Raw genomic sequence first — 14,473 nt, forward strand, 5'->3', positions numbered from 1 at the left:
TCTTCACTGTAACTCACTACCATCTACTATGAATTAACACTAACTTAATTCCAGCAAAATAAAGAAACTTTGTTCTAATAGAAGTCCATCTCCTCTCTTCCTTTGTGCTATTGTGTGTGTATATATCCATATCCATACATATATGTAATCTATATATTTTATATATATAAAATCTATGTTATAAACCAAACAGTATGGTATATAACCAGAAAGCTCTAGCAATTATAAATCTATACTCATCTAACAACAGAGTCCTAAAATACATGAAGCAAAAACTTGAAGAATTAAAAGAAGAAATATACAATTCAACAATATTTAGAGAGTAATGCTCTAATCTCAATAATTAAGATAAGACCTTGACAGAAAACCACTACAGATACAAAAGACTTGAAAAAACATATTAACTAACTTGCCATAACTAACAAGAGAACACTACCCCAAACCAGAATATACATTCTTTTCAAACATATTTGTAACATTCTTCAAGAGACATCATATGCTAGGACAAAAACAAACAAACAAACAAAAAAACCTCAATAAATTAAAATAATTGAGAAACCATTTTCCAACCACAGCAGAATTAAAGGAGAAATCTACGGTAGAAATAAACTTGAGAAATTTCTAAATGTTTGCATAGAAAACAAAAATAGAGAAAACTAATGAAAACAAAAGTATATCATTAAAATGATCACAATACTGCCAAACCTTAAAGTAGAATAACAAAACAAGAAGAGGAAGACATTAGTAAAATTAGAAATGAAAAAGGGGGCATCACTACTGACACTACAGAAATTAAAAGGCTTCTATTATGAACAAGTTTATGCAACAAATTAGACAACTTGGATGAAAAAGACAAATTCCTAGAAAGACATAAATCCCCAAAACATGGAAAAACTTGAATAGACCGTTGATAACAAGTTAACAAACTGAATAAGTTAATTAAAAATCTTCTAGCAAAAAAAAAAAAAAAAAATCTTCTAGCAAAGAAAAGCCCACGTCCATTTATCTTCACTAAAATTTATCAATTTATCTTATGTTTTTAAGATTTTATCTTTTTGAGAGAAAGAGAAAGAAAGAGAAAGAGAAAGAGAAAGAGAAAGAGAAAGAGAAAGAGAAAGAGAAAGAGAAAGAGAAAGAGAGAGAGAGAGAGAAAGAGAGAGAGAGAGAGAGCATGAGCTGGTGGCAGGGTGGTGGTGGTGGTGAGCCTGGGGCAGAGGGACAGAAAGAGAGAGAGAAGTAGACTCTCCGCTGAGCAGGGAGCCTGACACAGGACTTGATCCCAGGACACCGGGACCATGACCTGAGCCAAAGGCAGACACTTAACCCACTGACCCATCCAGGTACACCTCATCAAATATTTAAAGAAATACAACCAATCCTTCATAACTGCTTCAGGAAGTGGAACAGATAATACACTGAGGATTATTCATACAAAAGAATAACACTCAGCAGCAACAACAAAAAACAAACTGATACAACATGAATGAATCTCAAAAACATTATGCTGAGCAGAAGCCTGTTAAAAAAGAAATGGGACATACTGTATAATTCCATTTATGTGAAGTTCTGAAAAAAAAAAAAAAAACATGAGCAGCTCTTGTTTCAAATGGGTGGGGGTATTTAAAAATACCATTTCTTACATGAAGTCTACAATTCAAAAATATTGGTGAATGCTTCTGAAATTTTTAACAATAATTAGAAGAATTAAATGCATGCAAAATACCTCCAAAAACACAAGTAACCTTATAAATCAGATATGAAAAAATAAGCTATCCCCAAAAAAGTTGTGTTGGTGACACTTTGTACACCTAAAAAATTTAAACTTAGTCTCCCACTACACATTTATTACAAAAATGAAAGTTTATAGAAACTCCTCACTTCCTTTATGCTATTGTATGTGTATATATATCCATATCCATACATATTTGTAATCTATATATTTTATATATTTTTGAAATATATAAAATTCCAAGAATTTTGGAAGATAATTTGGTATTTCCTATCAAAATTAAAAATATGCACATCCTCTGACTTGTCAATTTTACTTCTAGAAATCTACCTAAAGAAATAATAGCAAAAGAGCAGAAAGATATTGTACAGAAATATTTACTGTAGCATTGTTACTAATAGCAAAAACAATTTTTTAAAAGGAATCCATTTGACGTCCATTATAGAAGACATAAATAAATTAAATAAATTATAGGAAACTGCTATAGGGAAATCTATAGAAAAGTTAAAAGAATCCAATAGATTATTATATCTTGATATGGATGATCACAAGACATATTATTAAGTTAAAAATTCAAATCACACAAGAGTTAGTAGAATCTCCCTTGAAAAACAAACCAACCACTCATGTGACAGATCTATGTATATATATATATGATATATGTGAAGGAAGGGTTGAGAAAGGACAGACACCAAATTATGGTCAGTAGCTACCTTGGTGGGAGAGTGAGAGTGGGGATTTTTCACATTTTGTTCCTGATGGTGGGAATTGCTATGGAGAAAGAAACAGAAGAGATGAGAAGAACTGTTGTGGGGAAGTTTATGTAAATTTAAGAAACTGATCAAACAATAAAATATTTTTCATGTTTACACAAAGTATAAAAACATGAATGGGATAATAGGTTTCAAATTTATAATAGTGTTTACCTTCAGTAAGGAGAAAGAAGATTCTACAAGGACTTGGGTACCAGAACATGGGGCTGACTGAATGCCCTCTTAGAGCTTATCTACCAGTGATCACCCAAATAATTGATATTATTTTTCAAAAATAAAAAAATGCACATGGCAAATGAATGGCAAAAATTAGAGTACTTTGGATAGATTGGTATTTTCCATATTGTGGGCACTTTTCCATACTGAGAATATATGAAATGCTTTCAAACATTTAAGAATTCTCTAAATCAGAAATAAGTTATAAGAAGTACAGACCACTCCAAAAAACTTGGTATCAGGTACTTCTAGTTGCCATTAAAATATGAACCTACTCAAAGGAATGAGGCTATTTGGCCTATAGTTACATAATTTATAGAACATTTCATTAACTTGATGGTCATTACTTACTCATTAAGGATTCGTCATCCATAGTTTCAGTGTGGAACTATAAAAGCTCCACATCATATTAGACCCCTAATCAGTTTTTGCCATGAATCATAAGAAGTAGGGAACATTTTTAGTTATTTAAAAAAAAGTAAATTTCAGGGGTGCCCAGGTGGCTCAGTCAGTAAAGCTCCGACTCTTGGTTTCGGCTCAGGTCAAGATCTCAGGGTAATGAGACTGACACCTGTGTCGGGCTCTGTGCTGAGCACAGGTTCTGCTTGAGATTCTTTCCCTCTCCCTCTCCCTTCCCCTCTGCTGCTCTACTTGTTCATGCCCTCTCTCTCTAAAATAAATAAAATCTTTTAAAAATAGTAAATTTCAGTATTAAAAAGGATAAATATAATCCAGACCATGCCCAATTAAACAACTAACAACATACTTAAGTGCATATGTATGGTAGCATCTGAGTGTTTGGATTTGTATATTCCAAGTTCTCTATTTCCTGAATTATTCTGGCATTTTTTACATGCAAAACACATTGCTATTTGAGCGTTTGATCTAAGCAGAGGCATTTTTTTGAAGAAGATAGCTAATTTGAAAAAAAGAAAAACTAAACAAGAAAAGGACATGTAAAGAATATGCTGCAACTGATACAATTTTTTTAAGTTAGCTTAGATGTATTTTTTTTCTTCCAAACACATCCTGTATCCTTCCTCAGTCCTGTTTGCTCAGCTGGATGTCCACAGGGTCCAATTTTCCCTCCAATTGCCCTTGCACGCTAATATAATTGCTGCTCGTATGGGTAATTGGTCAGCCTAGAGCAGCATTTGTATGGATTTGTTCATCTACAGTATCTGGCAGCTTCTCAAATGGTTTCGCAATATTATACTATCATGCATTTTTAGTTTTTGTCTTTTTATAACAAGACTAAATAGATGTAAATCTTTAAGGATGCTATATTTAGCTGTTTCAAAAGTAGGAATACAAATGTAAGTTCTATTTAAGCAGCTACTGTTCCTTTCCACTTATCAAATATAGAGTAAATGAACTTGAGTCTCAAATGCATAATGTTTTGCCCTATCTTCCTTTCCTTCTTCCCTAGACATAGCCAAATTAAGTAGATCCAAACAAACTTTAGCTTAAAAAGGATAATAAGCCATCTTCACTTAGTACTGCCCTTGATGAGTCAGTAAAAATGATTAATTTTATTAAATCTTGATCTTGGAGCACATTGCTAATATTCTGTTTGACAACATGGGAAGTACACATAGAGGATTTCACCTGTATTCCAAAGTACAATTGTTATTCTTGAGGAAAAGCACTGGTGCAACTGTTTGAGTTGCAAGCTGAACTAGCCATGTTTTTTATGGGACACTATTTTTTATTTGAAAGAGTAACTGACAAACTATGCTTTTTCAGATGTAAAAATGTAAAAAAATGAGAACTTTTTTTTTCAAAAATAAGCAAAATACTCCTGTCACTTCAAGGAAAACTATAGACAGTATGTGGTTACCAGTGATAAAATTCAACTTTTTAAGTAAAAAATAGGATCTTGAAAAATATAATGTATTACTAGGAGTTTAACAGATTTCTAGTATTTACTTCTCTGATAAGGTCAGTGGTAATATTTTTTTAAATTTAATCTAATTAATATTATAGAATGAACAGTGCAACACATGGAAGATCTGCATTATTCTAGTATTTTCCAAGTGACCAATGAACGGTGTCACAAAATCATGGAGGGGTCAAGAGAGCTTTCCAAAGGGAAAAAAGAGACCAGTGGATTTTAATATAACAAAATATGAAAAGTTTTTTGGGGAGAGTCTGGAAGACGGTGGTGTAGGAGGACCCTAGGCTTGCTTCATCCCATGAATACAACTAGATAACTATTGAACCATCCTAAATATCCCAGATAACCAACCTGAAGCCTAGCTGAACAAACTCCACAACCAAAAGTAAAGAAGAGGCCACATGGAAGAAGGTAGGAAATGCACAGACCCGGTTTGGAAAACAGCTCCTGGCCATTGTGGTTTGGGGGAGGAGAGCTGCAGTTGCAGAGGAGGGCAAGGGACAGACTGATGTACAGGGGAGTGCACAGAGAAAATGAGTCCAAACAGCAATTCACTTAGGAAGTGAGAGGGGCTGAATTTTGCTGAGTTCTTATAACCAATGGGGCTTAAAGCCTGGAAGGTTTTTTTTTTATTTTTTAATTTTTTTAAAGATTGTATTTATTTATTCATGAGAGAGAGAGGCAAAGACAGAAGCAGAGGGAGAAGCAGGCTTCCTGTGGGGAGCTGATGTGGGACTCGATCCCAGGACCCTGGGATCATGACCTGAGCCAAAGGCAGATGCTCAACCACTGAGCCACCCAGGCATCCCAAACCTGGAGTTTTGAAGATCAGCCAGCTTGGCTCCAACAGAGCCAAGAAGCAGGGCAAAGAACCCACAGACATACATCATGGAAACAGCCATCTGAAGAGTGCCTTGCACACACTGTGAGGAGGTTATTTGCTCATCTTGGAGCATGTTTCAAAGAGGTAGCCTTCACTGAGAGACTTCCTAGGAAGAAAAGAACTGGCAGGGGCCACTCCCTTCCCCCGCTTCTCAGCATAAGCACAGAGACACCTGTGGGAATCAGTGCAGTGCAGACACTAGCTACCTTACTTACACCAAGCCCCACCCCGGACACATACAGGTTCTGGGAGAATCACCCTTCCCAGTTAAGCTTGGCTCAGTCCCAGTGTGATTAGCCTCTTCCCTCAGAAGACCAGCCCAAACCTCCATCTATACCACATCTCCCCAGCTTGGGAGCTCTGTGGAGCCTTGGTTCCATCAAAATGGCAACAGTTTTCATTTCTTAAGCAGACCAGAGCACATCTATTTAAAACATGCCACATTCAGGCCAGGGAGCAAACACTGCCAATAACGGGGAAAAGGGAGCCAGCAGACTTACTGAAAAGAGAAAAGACCAAAATAAATTAAATCACAAATAAGTGAAGGAGTAGCAACCAACACTATAGAAATACAAACTATTATAAAAGAATATTATGAAAAACTATATGCCAAAAATTGGACAACCTAGAAGAAATGGATAAATACCTAGAAACACAAAAACTACCAAAACTAAAACAGGAAGAATTAGAACATTTAAACACACTGATAATCGGCAAATACATTGATTCAATAATCAAAAAACTCCCAACAAACAAAAGTCCAATACCAGATGGCTTCAAAGGCAAATTCTACCAAACATTTAAGAAGAGCTAATATCTATTTTTCTCTAATTATTCCAAAAAGTAGAAAAGGAAGGGAAACTTCCAAATTCATTCTATGAAGCCAGCATTACCTAATTGCAAAACCAAAGATCTCACTAAAAAAAGAAAAAGAAAAAGAAAAAAAGAACTACAGGCAAATATCTCTGATGAACATAGATGCAAAAATCCTCCACAAAATACTAGCAAACTGAACTTAACAATACATTTTTTAAAATCATTCACTGTAATTAAGTGGGATTTATTCCTGGGTTGCAAAGGTGGTTCAATATATGCAAATCAATCAATGTGAAATATCACCTCAATAAAAGAAAGGCTAAGAACCATATGATCATTTCCACAGGTGCAGAAAAAGCATCTGACCAAGTACAACACCCATTCACGATAAAAACCCTCAACAAAGTAGGTTTACAGGGAACACACCTCAAAGTGATAAAGGCTACATATGAAAAGCCCACTGCCAACATCATCCTTAATGGGAAAAAACTAAGAGCTTTTCACCTAAGGTCAGGAATAAGACAAGGATGTCCACGGCCACCACTTTTATTCAACATAGTATGGGAAGTCCTAATCACAGCAATCAGACAACAAAAAGAAATAAAAGGCAACCAAATCAGTAAGGAAGAAGTAAAATTTTCACTATTTGTGGATGACATGATACTATATATAGAAAAGCCAAAAGACTCCACCAAAAAACTGCTAGAATTGATGAATGAATTCAGTAAAGTTGCAGGATATAAAATCAATGTCTAGAAATCTGTTGCATTTCTATGCACCAATAATAAAGCAGCAGAAAGAGAAATTAAGAAAACAATCCCACCTACAACTGCACCAAAAATAGTAAGATGCCTTGGAACAAATCTAGGCAAGAGATGGAAGACTAGTACTCTGAAGACTATAAAACACAGATGAAAGAAACTGAAGATGACACAAAGAAATGGAAAGACGTTTCATGCTCACGGATTGATAGAACAATTGTTAAAATGCCTATACTATCTACACATTCACAATGCAATCCCTACCAAAATAATATCATTTTTTTTTTTACAGAACTATACCAAACAACCCTACAATTTGCATGGAACCAAAAAAGATCCCAAATAGCCAAAGCAGTCTTGAAAAAGAAAGGCAAAGCTATAGGCATCGCCATTCCAGACTTCAAGTTATATTTCAAAGCTGTGGTAATCAAAACAGTATGGTAATGGTACAGAAATAGACATATAGATCAATAGACCAGATTAGAAAACTCAGAAATAAGCCTACAATTATATGGTCAATTAATCTTTGACAAAGCAGAAAAGAATATCCCATGGGGAAAAAGCAGTCTCTTTAACAAATGATGTTGGGAAAAGTGGAGAGCAAAATGCATAAGAATGAAACTGGACCACTTGCTTACACTATACACAAAAATAAATTCAAAATGGACTAAAGACCTAAATGTGAGCCCTGATAATACAAAAACTCTAGAAAAGAACATAGACAGTAACTTCTCTAACACTGGCCATGCAACATTTTTCTAGATATGTCTCTTGAGCAAGGAAATCACAGGCAAAAATGAACTATTTAGACTTCATCAAAATAAAAAGCTTCTGCACAATGATGAAAACAATCAACAAAACTAAAAGGCAGCCTATGGAATGGGAGAAGATTTTTGCTAATGACATATCTGATAAAGGGTTAGTATCCAAAATATATAAAGAACTTACAAAACTCAAGAAACAAATAATCCACTTAAGAAATGAGAAGACATGAACAGAAATTTCTCCAAAAACGACATACAGATGGCCAACAGATGAGAAAAGATGTTCACCATCAATTATCAGGGAAATGCAAATCAAAACTACAATAAGATATCACTTCATATCTGTCAGAATGGCTAAAATCAACAACACAAGAAACAACAGGTGTGGGGAGGATATGGAGAAAAAGGAATTATCTTGCACTGTTGATGGGAATGTAAACTGGTGCAGGCACTGTGGAACAGTTAAAAATAGAACTACATTGTGATCCAATAATCAAACTACTGGGTATTTACTCAAAGAATACGAAAACACCAACTCAAAGGGATAAATGCACCCCTATGTTTATAGCAGCATTATCTGCAAAAGCCAAGATATGGAAGCCTAAGTATTCACCAACTGATGAATGGATAAAGAAGAGGTGGCATATATACAACGGATTATTCAGCTATAAAAAGAATGAAATCTTGCCATTTGTGATGACATGGATAGAGCTAGACAGTATAATGAATGCTATGTGAAATAAGTCAGAAAAGACAAGTATCATATGATTTCATTCATGTGTGGAATTTAAGTAACCAATGAGCAAATGAAAAAAGAGAGAAACCAAGAAACAGACTTAGACTCAACTATAGAGAACAAACAAATGGTTACCAGAGGAGAGGTAGGTGGGTGAAATAGGTGATGGGAATTAAGGAGTGCACTTGTGATGAACACTGGGTGATGTACAGAACTGCTGAATCACTGTATTGTACACCTGAAGCTAATAAAACACTGTATGTTTACTAAATGGAATTAAAAACTTAAGTTTCTTCATTTTATTTCCGGTTCCACATTGCAAGTAAAGTTTCAAGAAACCATCACTTAATGAGTTGTTGTGTAGCATCAAAGAATATGCATAGCCATTTGAAGAGACTATTAAAATGTTCACCTTTTCACAACTACACTATTTGCATGAGACCAGATTTCTCTAGATACTTCAAACAAAATAACAATACAACAGATTAAATGCAGAAACAGAGGAGATGTGAAATTTTTTAGAAAGGCAGATACTAGAGCTTTGAAAAAAATATATAAATTCAAGTCTCTAAATAATAATCACTTATGTTAACATGCAATGAGTTTATTATTGCTATTCCAATGAATAAATAAGCATTTAAAATACTTCTTTGTTTTAATTTTTAATAATAGTCAATAGTGATTAAGACAACCTGCAAAAACAAAAACTCTTTGAGGTCTGCAGTAAGTCTTATGAGTTTAAAGGAGTCCTCTGACCAAAAAGATATAAAATCATTGTAATTTAGCATCACCAAGGAAGCACAAGTATTGTAAATGTTGCTTAGAATCAGAACAAAAGAAACTGAAAAAGAAACAAGATTACAGTTTAGAATCTTTGGTTTGTCGGAATGCAACAATATTTGCCTTCAAAGTTTGTAGTTTTATTTGCAATTCCACCGTGTCATTTAAGTGTAAATCCAGAATATTTATCAACATAACCTTTCTGATAATAAAAACTTAAGAATTTTAAATAAAGTTAAGCCTGTATCTTTCCATCTCAGGGCAGCGTATATTCCTTCACTGTTTCTAAGACAAACTGATTGGTCTTCTCACATGGTATTTTTGACCAATCTATATTCATTAATATACACTTCACTTCTCCTTTGTGAGTTTTACGTGGAAGTAGTTAGTTGAGACTTTGGAAATTTCTCAATAAAAAACTATCTAGAAACCATGAGACTACAACCCCATGGGAACAAAGGTGTTAAGTAATTTAATAACCCTGGCTCTAAAATGCCTAGATGTACACTTAAGCTTTCTGCATTATATGTCAATTATTCCTCAAAGAAAAAATATTTCTATAAAATAGTGTCTGGCACAACAAGTGGTAAATAAATTGGGTGACTGAATCTAGCCATCTGGGTCATCTCTAACACAAAAAATGACTGTGAATATTGTGTTTGTCAATTTCAACCTAGGATGCACACCTAGCTCTTCTTGATGTGTAATGAATTTTGAGATTATGGTAGAACAATATCCTAAAAAGGCAACTAATTATCAATAATCGTCCAAATTGCATAAAACTAAAAAAAAAAAAAAGGCCTATCATACACACTTGGTGCTGGAATCTAGAATTTGGGTTGATTTTAATAAAGAGGTGGGTGAGGAAAACAGTTCTATATTTTTAAAAAATATTTATTTAAAAATAAGATTTCTAAAAATACAGTACATAATACATTTCAAGAGAAGTAAAAATTCCACAATTTAAATTAAAAACAATCTGTAAAGAAAAACAGAAATATTACATGAATAAAAACTAAATTGCTAAAATTATTTTTAAAAAAAGACATTGTTCTTAAGGTAGATACATGGTTTTTCATTTTAAGAACCAGTGGAGACTTTTCATTTAAACAAGTACATCTCAGATACACAGCTCCTGCTTGTCATAATCTTCCCTATTTTCAACCTAGTCTTGAATCTTTCAACTGCTATTTTCTTTTTTACCATTAGCACTAGAAATGTTAGTGAAGATTTTCTTTAAATGCTCTTGAGGGATCAGACAAGGTAAAACAGACAATGCAGCAGCAGAACAGTCCTCAGATTTAAACATATTCACTGAATGAAAAAAACACCTGACATTTTTAAAAGCAGGATCTTTCTATGGCACTTGGAACACACCACCATTAAAAGGTGTTTTATCTTAGGGATAGAACACTACAGACAATTAGAGGTTGACACAAGTCCCCAAATATCACAGATTTTGCCCATTCATTAAACTTGCCAGTCAGATTTTTTAAAAGCCTACTCTGGGGACACACAGCTCATACAAACATGGTCATCAGTGCTCAAGCCTCCCAAAGCTTATCCTGCCGCCCGCCCACCCCACCCTGCCCCCATCATGTTAGCCTTACAACCCATTTATCTGAGTATCTCTGATAGTACAGGAGATTCTTCCTATCATAACATCTTAGCTGCTCCATTCTACCTATGGTAAAGTAAAACTTCTTTTTAATATTCATCTCTGGACAACAAATTGTGGCGAACTATCCACTAACAAAAACTTGAACAAGTAACTGCATTCAACCACATTAATTGAAATAATACATAAACAAGTCAAAAAAAGCTCAGAACCAATATTGTAGCAACAGAATCTAGGAAATATATTATTGACAATTAGAGAGAGACTATTGGTTCTTCCCATTTTGCTTACAAATTTTCCTTTAACCTCTAATGACATGTACATATGTATTTCTACGTATATTAGAATGATCCTAAGTTATATTTCATTTCAGTTTCAGACTTGATCCTTTTTTTCCATTCAGAAATCACTGCAAAACCATATATTGTATCTACATTCAAGGAGAGAGTTTCAGTTGATTGAAAATAATGCAAAATATTCTCAAATGTGATTGTCTACTTTTCCAATACACCAACAATTGTCTTCTTGCCAGAAATCTTACCATTTCAGTTGCAGTTTTAAAGACACTAAACAAGTGTCCTGAAAATTTGTGGGAAAAAAATAAGGAACCAGATTAGTGTACATAGCAGTACAACATTTGGACAATTACAAATATTTCTAAAGGGTATTTTCTCACATTTTTTGTAAAATGAACCATTAAACAGAACTGGTTTTCAAAATAATCTTACTCTAACTTTTTATGTAAAATAAATAACATCCAGACCTCTTTTTTTTGTGTGTGTTTTGGTGAAGTTCAATTTTCTATTAATTGTTTTGCTTAAATCAAGGTACATCAATCTGCATTTCCTCTTAGGAAAGTGTGTGTGTATGCGCGTGCATGCGCAAATGTGTGTACACATAAATTTCTTAAGGTGTTCTTTAATTGTATCTTTATTTGCAAAATACATAAATGGCAACATCATTCTTTAGTGCCACTAAGGGTTAGGTACACCTCCACCCCCACACAGACACAGATGCAGGATTCTCATAATCAGAATGGGCCCTTCACTTTTCATTTTAGCATATTGTTTCAGCATTCATTTAAAGGGCTCAATAAACTATATAGCTCATGTATAGAAATAAAAGGAGAGTTCTTATTATTTTTTCACTTACTCCTGTAGAAATAAAAACAACATAAAAAAATCTTGTGAAAAGTGTTCAATTATCTTTTCTAACCTCAGCCCATTAAACTATCTTTTAAAGTAGCCAATCTATATTAAAATACAGAAATGAAAAACCATAGTCATATGCCTAACTACAAAAAAAATTCCAAATGAGAGACATTTAAAACCAATTAAACTGAGGCAGTGTGCAAAATCTAAGATGTGATCATCAAAATTGTTGTTAGGAACACTGTTCACAAGTCTCCATCAACCAAAAATTAAGAAAAAAAAATTCACTCTTTGGTACAGGAATTACAAATGTCACTCAGTGCTAAAGTGAGTAGCACCAGGATGTTTTAGTTGTTGAGGTTGTAAAACACTAACACTAACTTCAGGCACCAGTAGGTTAAAATATCACCCGATGCATACTGGCAAGAATACAGAGCTTGCAATACGCAGACAATCTTTTCTTTTAGTTAACAGCCTATACAATTAAACCCTGTGCTTAGTCAAACAGGCAAGCGAAACCACAAAAAGAGACACCCTTTGTTGTTGCTGTTTCGTCCACATCTGTTTACACGTAAAGCTATCAATACCAAAAAAGACTCAAGTGTTGAACGACTGTGGTAAGCACTATATTGCATGTTACAGCTATTCATAATACCAATAGGTTGGGTGGCCTTCCAGGGATCAAGAGCTCCCAAACAGCCCAAACTTCAAAGTGAAAAATCATCCTTTACATAGAAATCGCTGATTTTCCCTCAGTGGCAAAATTTACTCTCTCTCACACTTAGTATCCTTTCACTGCAATGGGAGGCTTGTAAAAAAAGGACCTGTCTTTTCAAATGTTGGGCAACCTATTCATTTCTCCCCTGTGTTCAACAGCTCTACCTTTCACATTACTCATAACACTTCAGGTGAGTATATGCTACATAATTGTGATATTTAAAATTTAAAATAATTTATCAAAGGCATCTGGCCAACTGATGAAATCAGCAATATAAATAAAGTAACTCGAAATGCTTACATGCATTAGCAACTCTCACAGTAAAATGATATCAACAAGAGATGAGGATGAGGCTCAAATGATTGTAGCTGGGGGGAGGGGTTTCCTGATGTCCCAGAGACTGCACCCAGTCAACCCTGCTGCCCAGATGCTGTTCATCCATGTCCCACTGGCCCTCTCTCCATCTTTGTAAATTCCCCTACTCTCTCCATCCAGTTCTGGCTGCCCTCTATTCACTTCTACCTGCCATCCATGGTAGACAAAGGGAAAAGGACGTACGATGGTAAAAACATATATATAATGATAATGGAAAATACGGGCAATATCAACAACTTAAGAACTGTAAGTTACACTGTTATTTCTGTTTCAAATCAGCACTAGCAGGAAGCATTACGACATCTGAAGAACAGACCAAAATGTAATGAATTTTGTTGCTAAAAATCGCACAATGAAAATGAAAGAAACATCAGAGAAAACACTTTCCTGAAATTAAACCATCATCATCCCAAAGGCAGCAGAAATGCTAAATACTAGTTGATATATAAAATAACATAAGTTCAAAATACTTTAAGTTGCTTTTATCACTTTCTCACATTCTAGTATAGAATATTCTAGAATTCAAGTGAGAAGGGCTAAATTCAGAGCATAATGAAATTGATTTCTAGATAAATTGAGGATAATTCTTAGAGTAGAAGGTAACAAATGTGGACATTAAATAATACACCCATTTAATTGTTAATTATATGGTTAACAACACTAGTAAGTAGAATAGTAAGTAGAGTAAGTAGAATATACTAAATGTACCAGACTAACTACATTTGCCAATACTTATATTTCAAAAGCAAGAGTAGGTTGGGTAAAAAATCTTATACTTGTATTTATTAGTAAATTATTTAATGTTTGTAAGTATACACTTTCCCAAATAAATTCTAGGTATATCTACATTTGTTAGAGATGATGTCAACAATTTATTTAATGAAGCAGCAACAGTTTAGTAAACTTGAGCTAGATAATCTATTCATACATAAAGCACAAGGGAAGTAGTTAGAGACTAGAAAAAAAGTTCAGGGACAGACTAGTAGCTCTGTTAACATTAATGCCGCTGTAAACCATGGCTGGACACACTGCAATTTTATAGCAACACATGTGAGAACAATCGAACTGCCCTCTGATCTAATACATAGAAAACTATGTGGCCAAAATCTAAATTACTTCACATTTCCTGGTTGGAAGTGTTATCCTAACCAAAGTCTTCATGATTAGCTTTCAGAAATAATATATCCTTTTGGGTGAAACACACCTTCAAGTAATTACTTTTATAGAAGTGACTTGAAAAGGCCTGATGACGAATA

Source organism: Canis lupus, chromosome 10 (genome assembly GCF_048164855.1).
Source record: "Canis lupus baileyi chromosome 10, mCanLup2.hap1, whole genome shotgun sequence".
In the NCBI taxonomy this organism is placed as follows: Eukaryota; Metazoa; Chordata; class Mammalia; order Carnivora; family Canidae; genus Canis; species Canis lupus.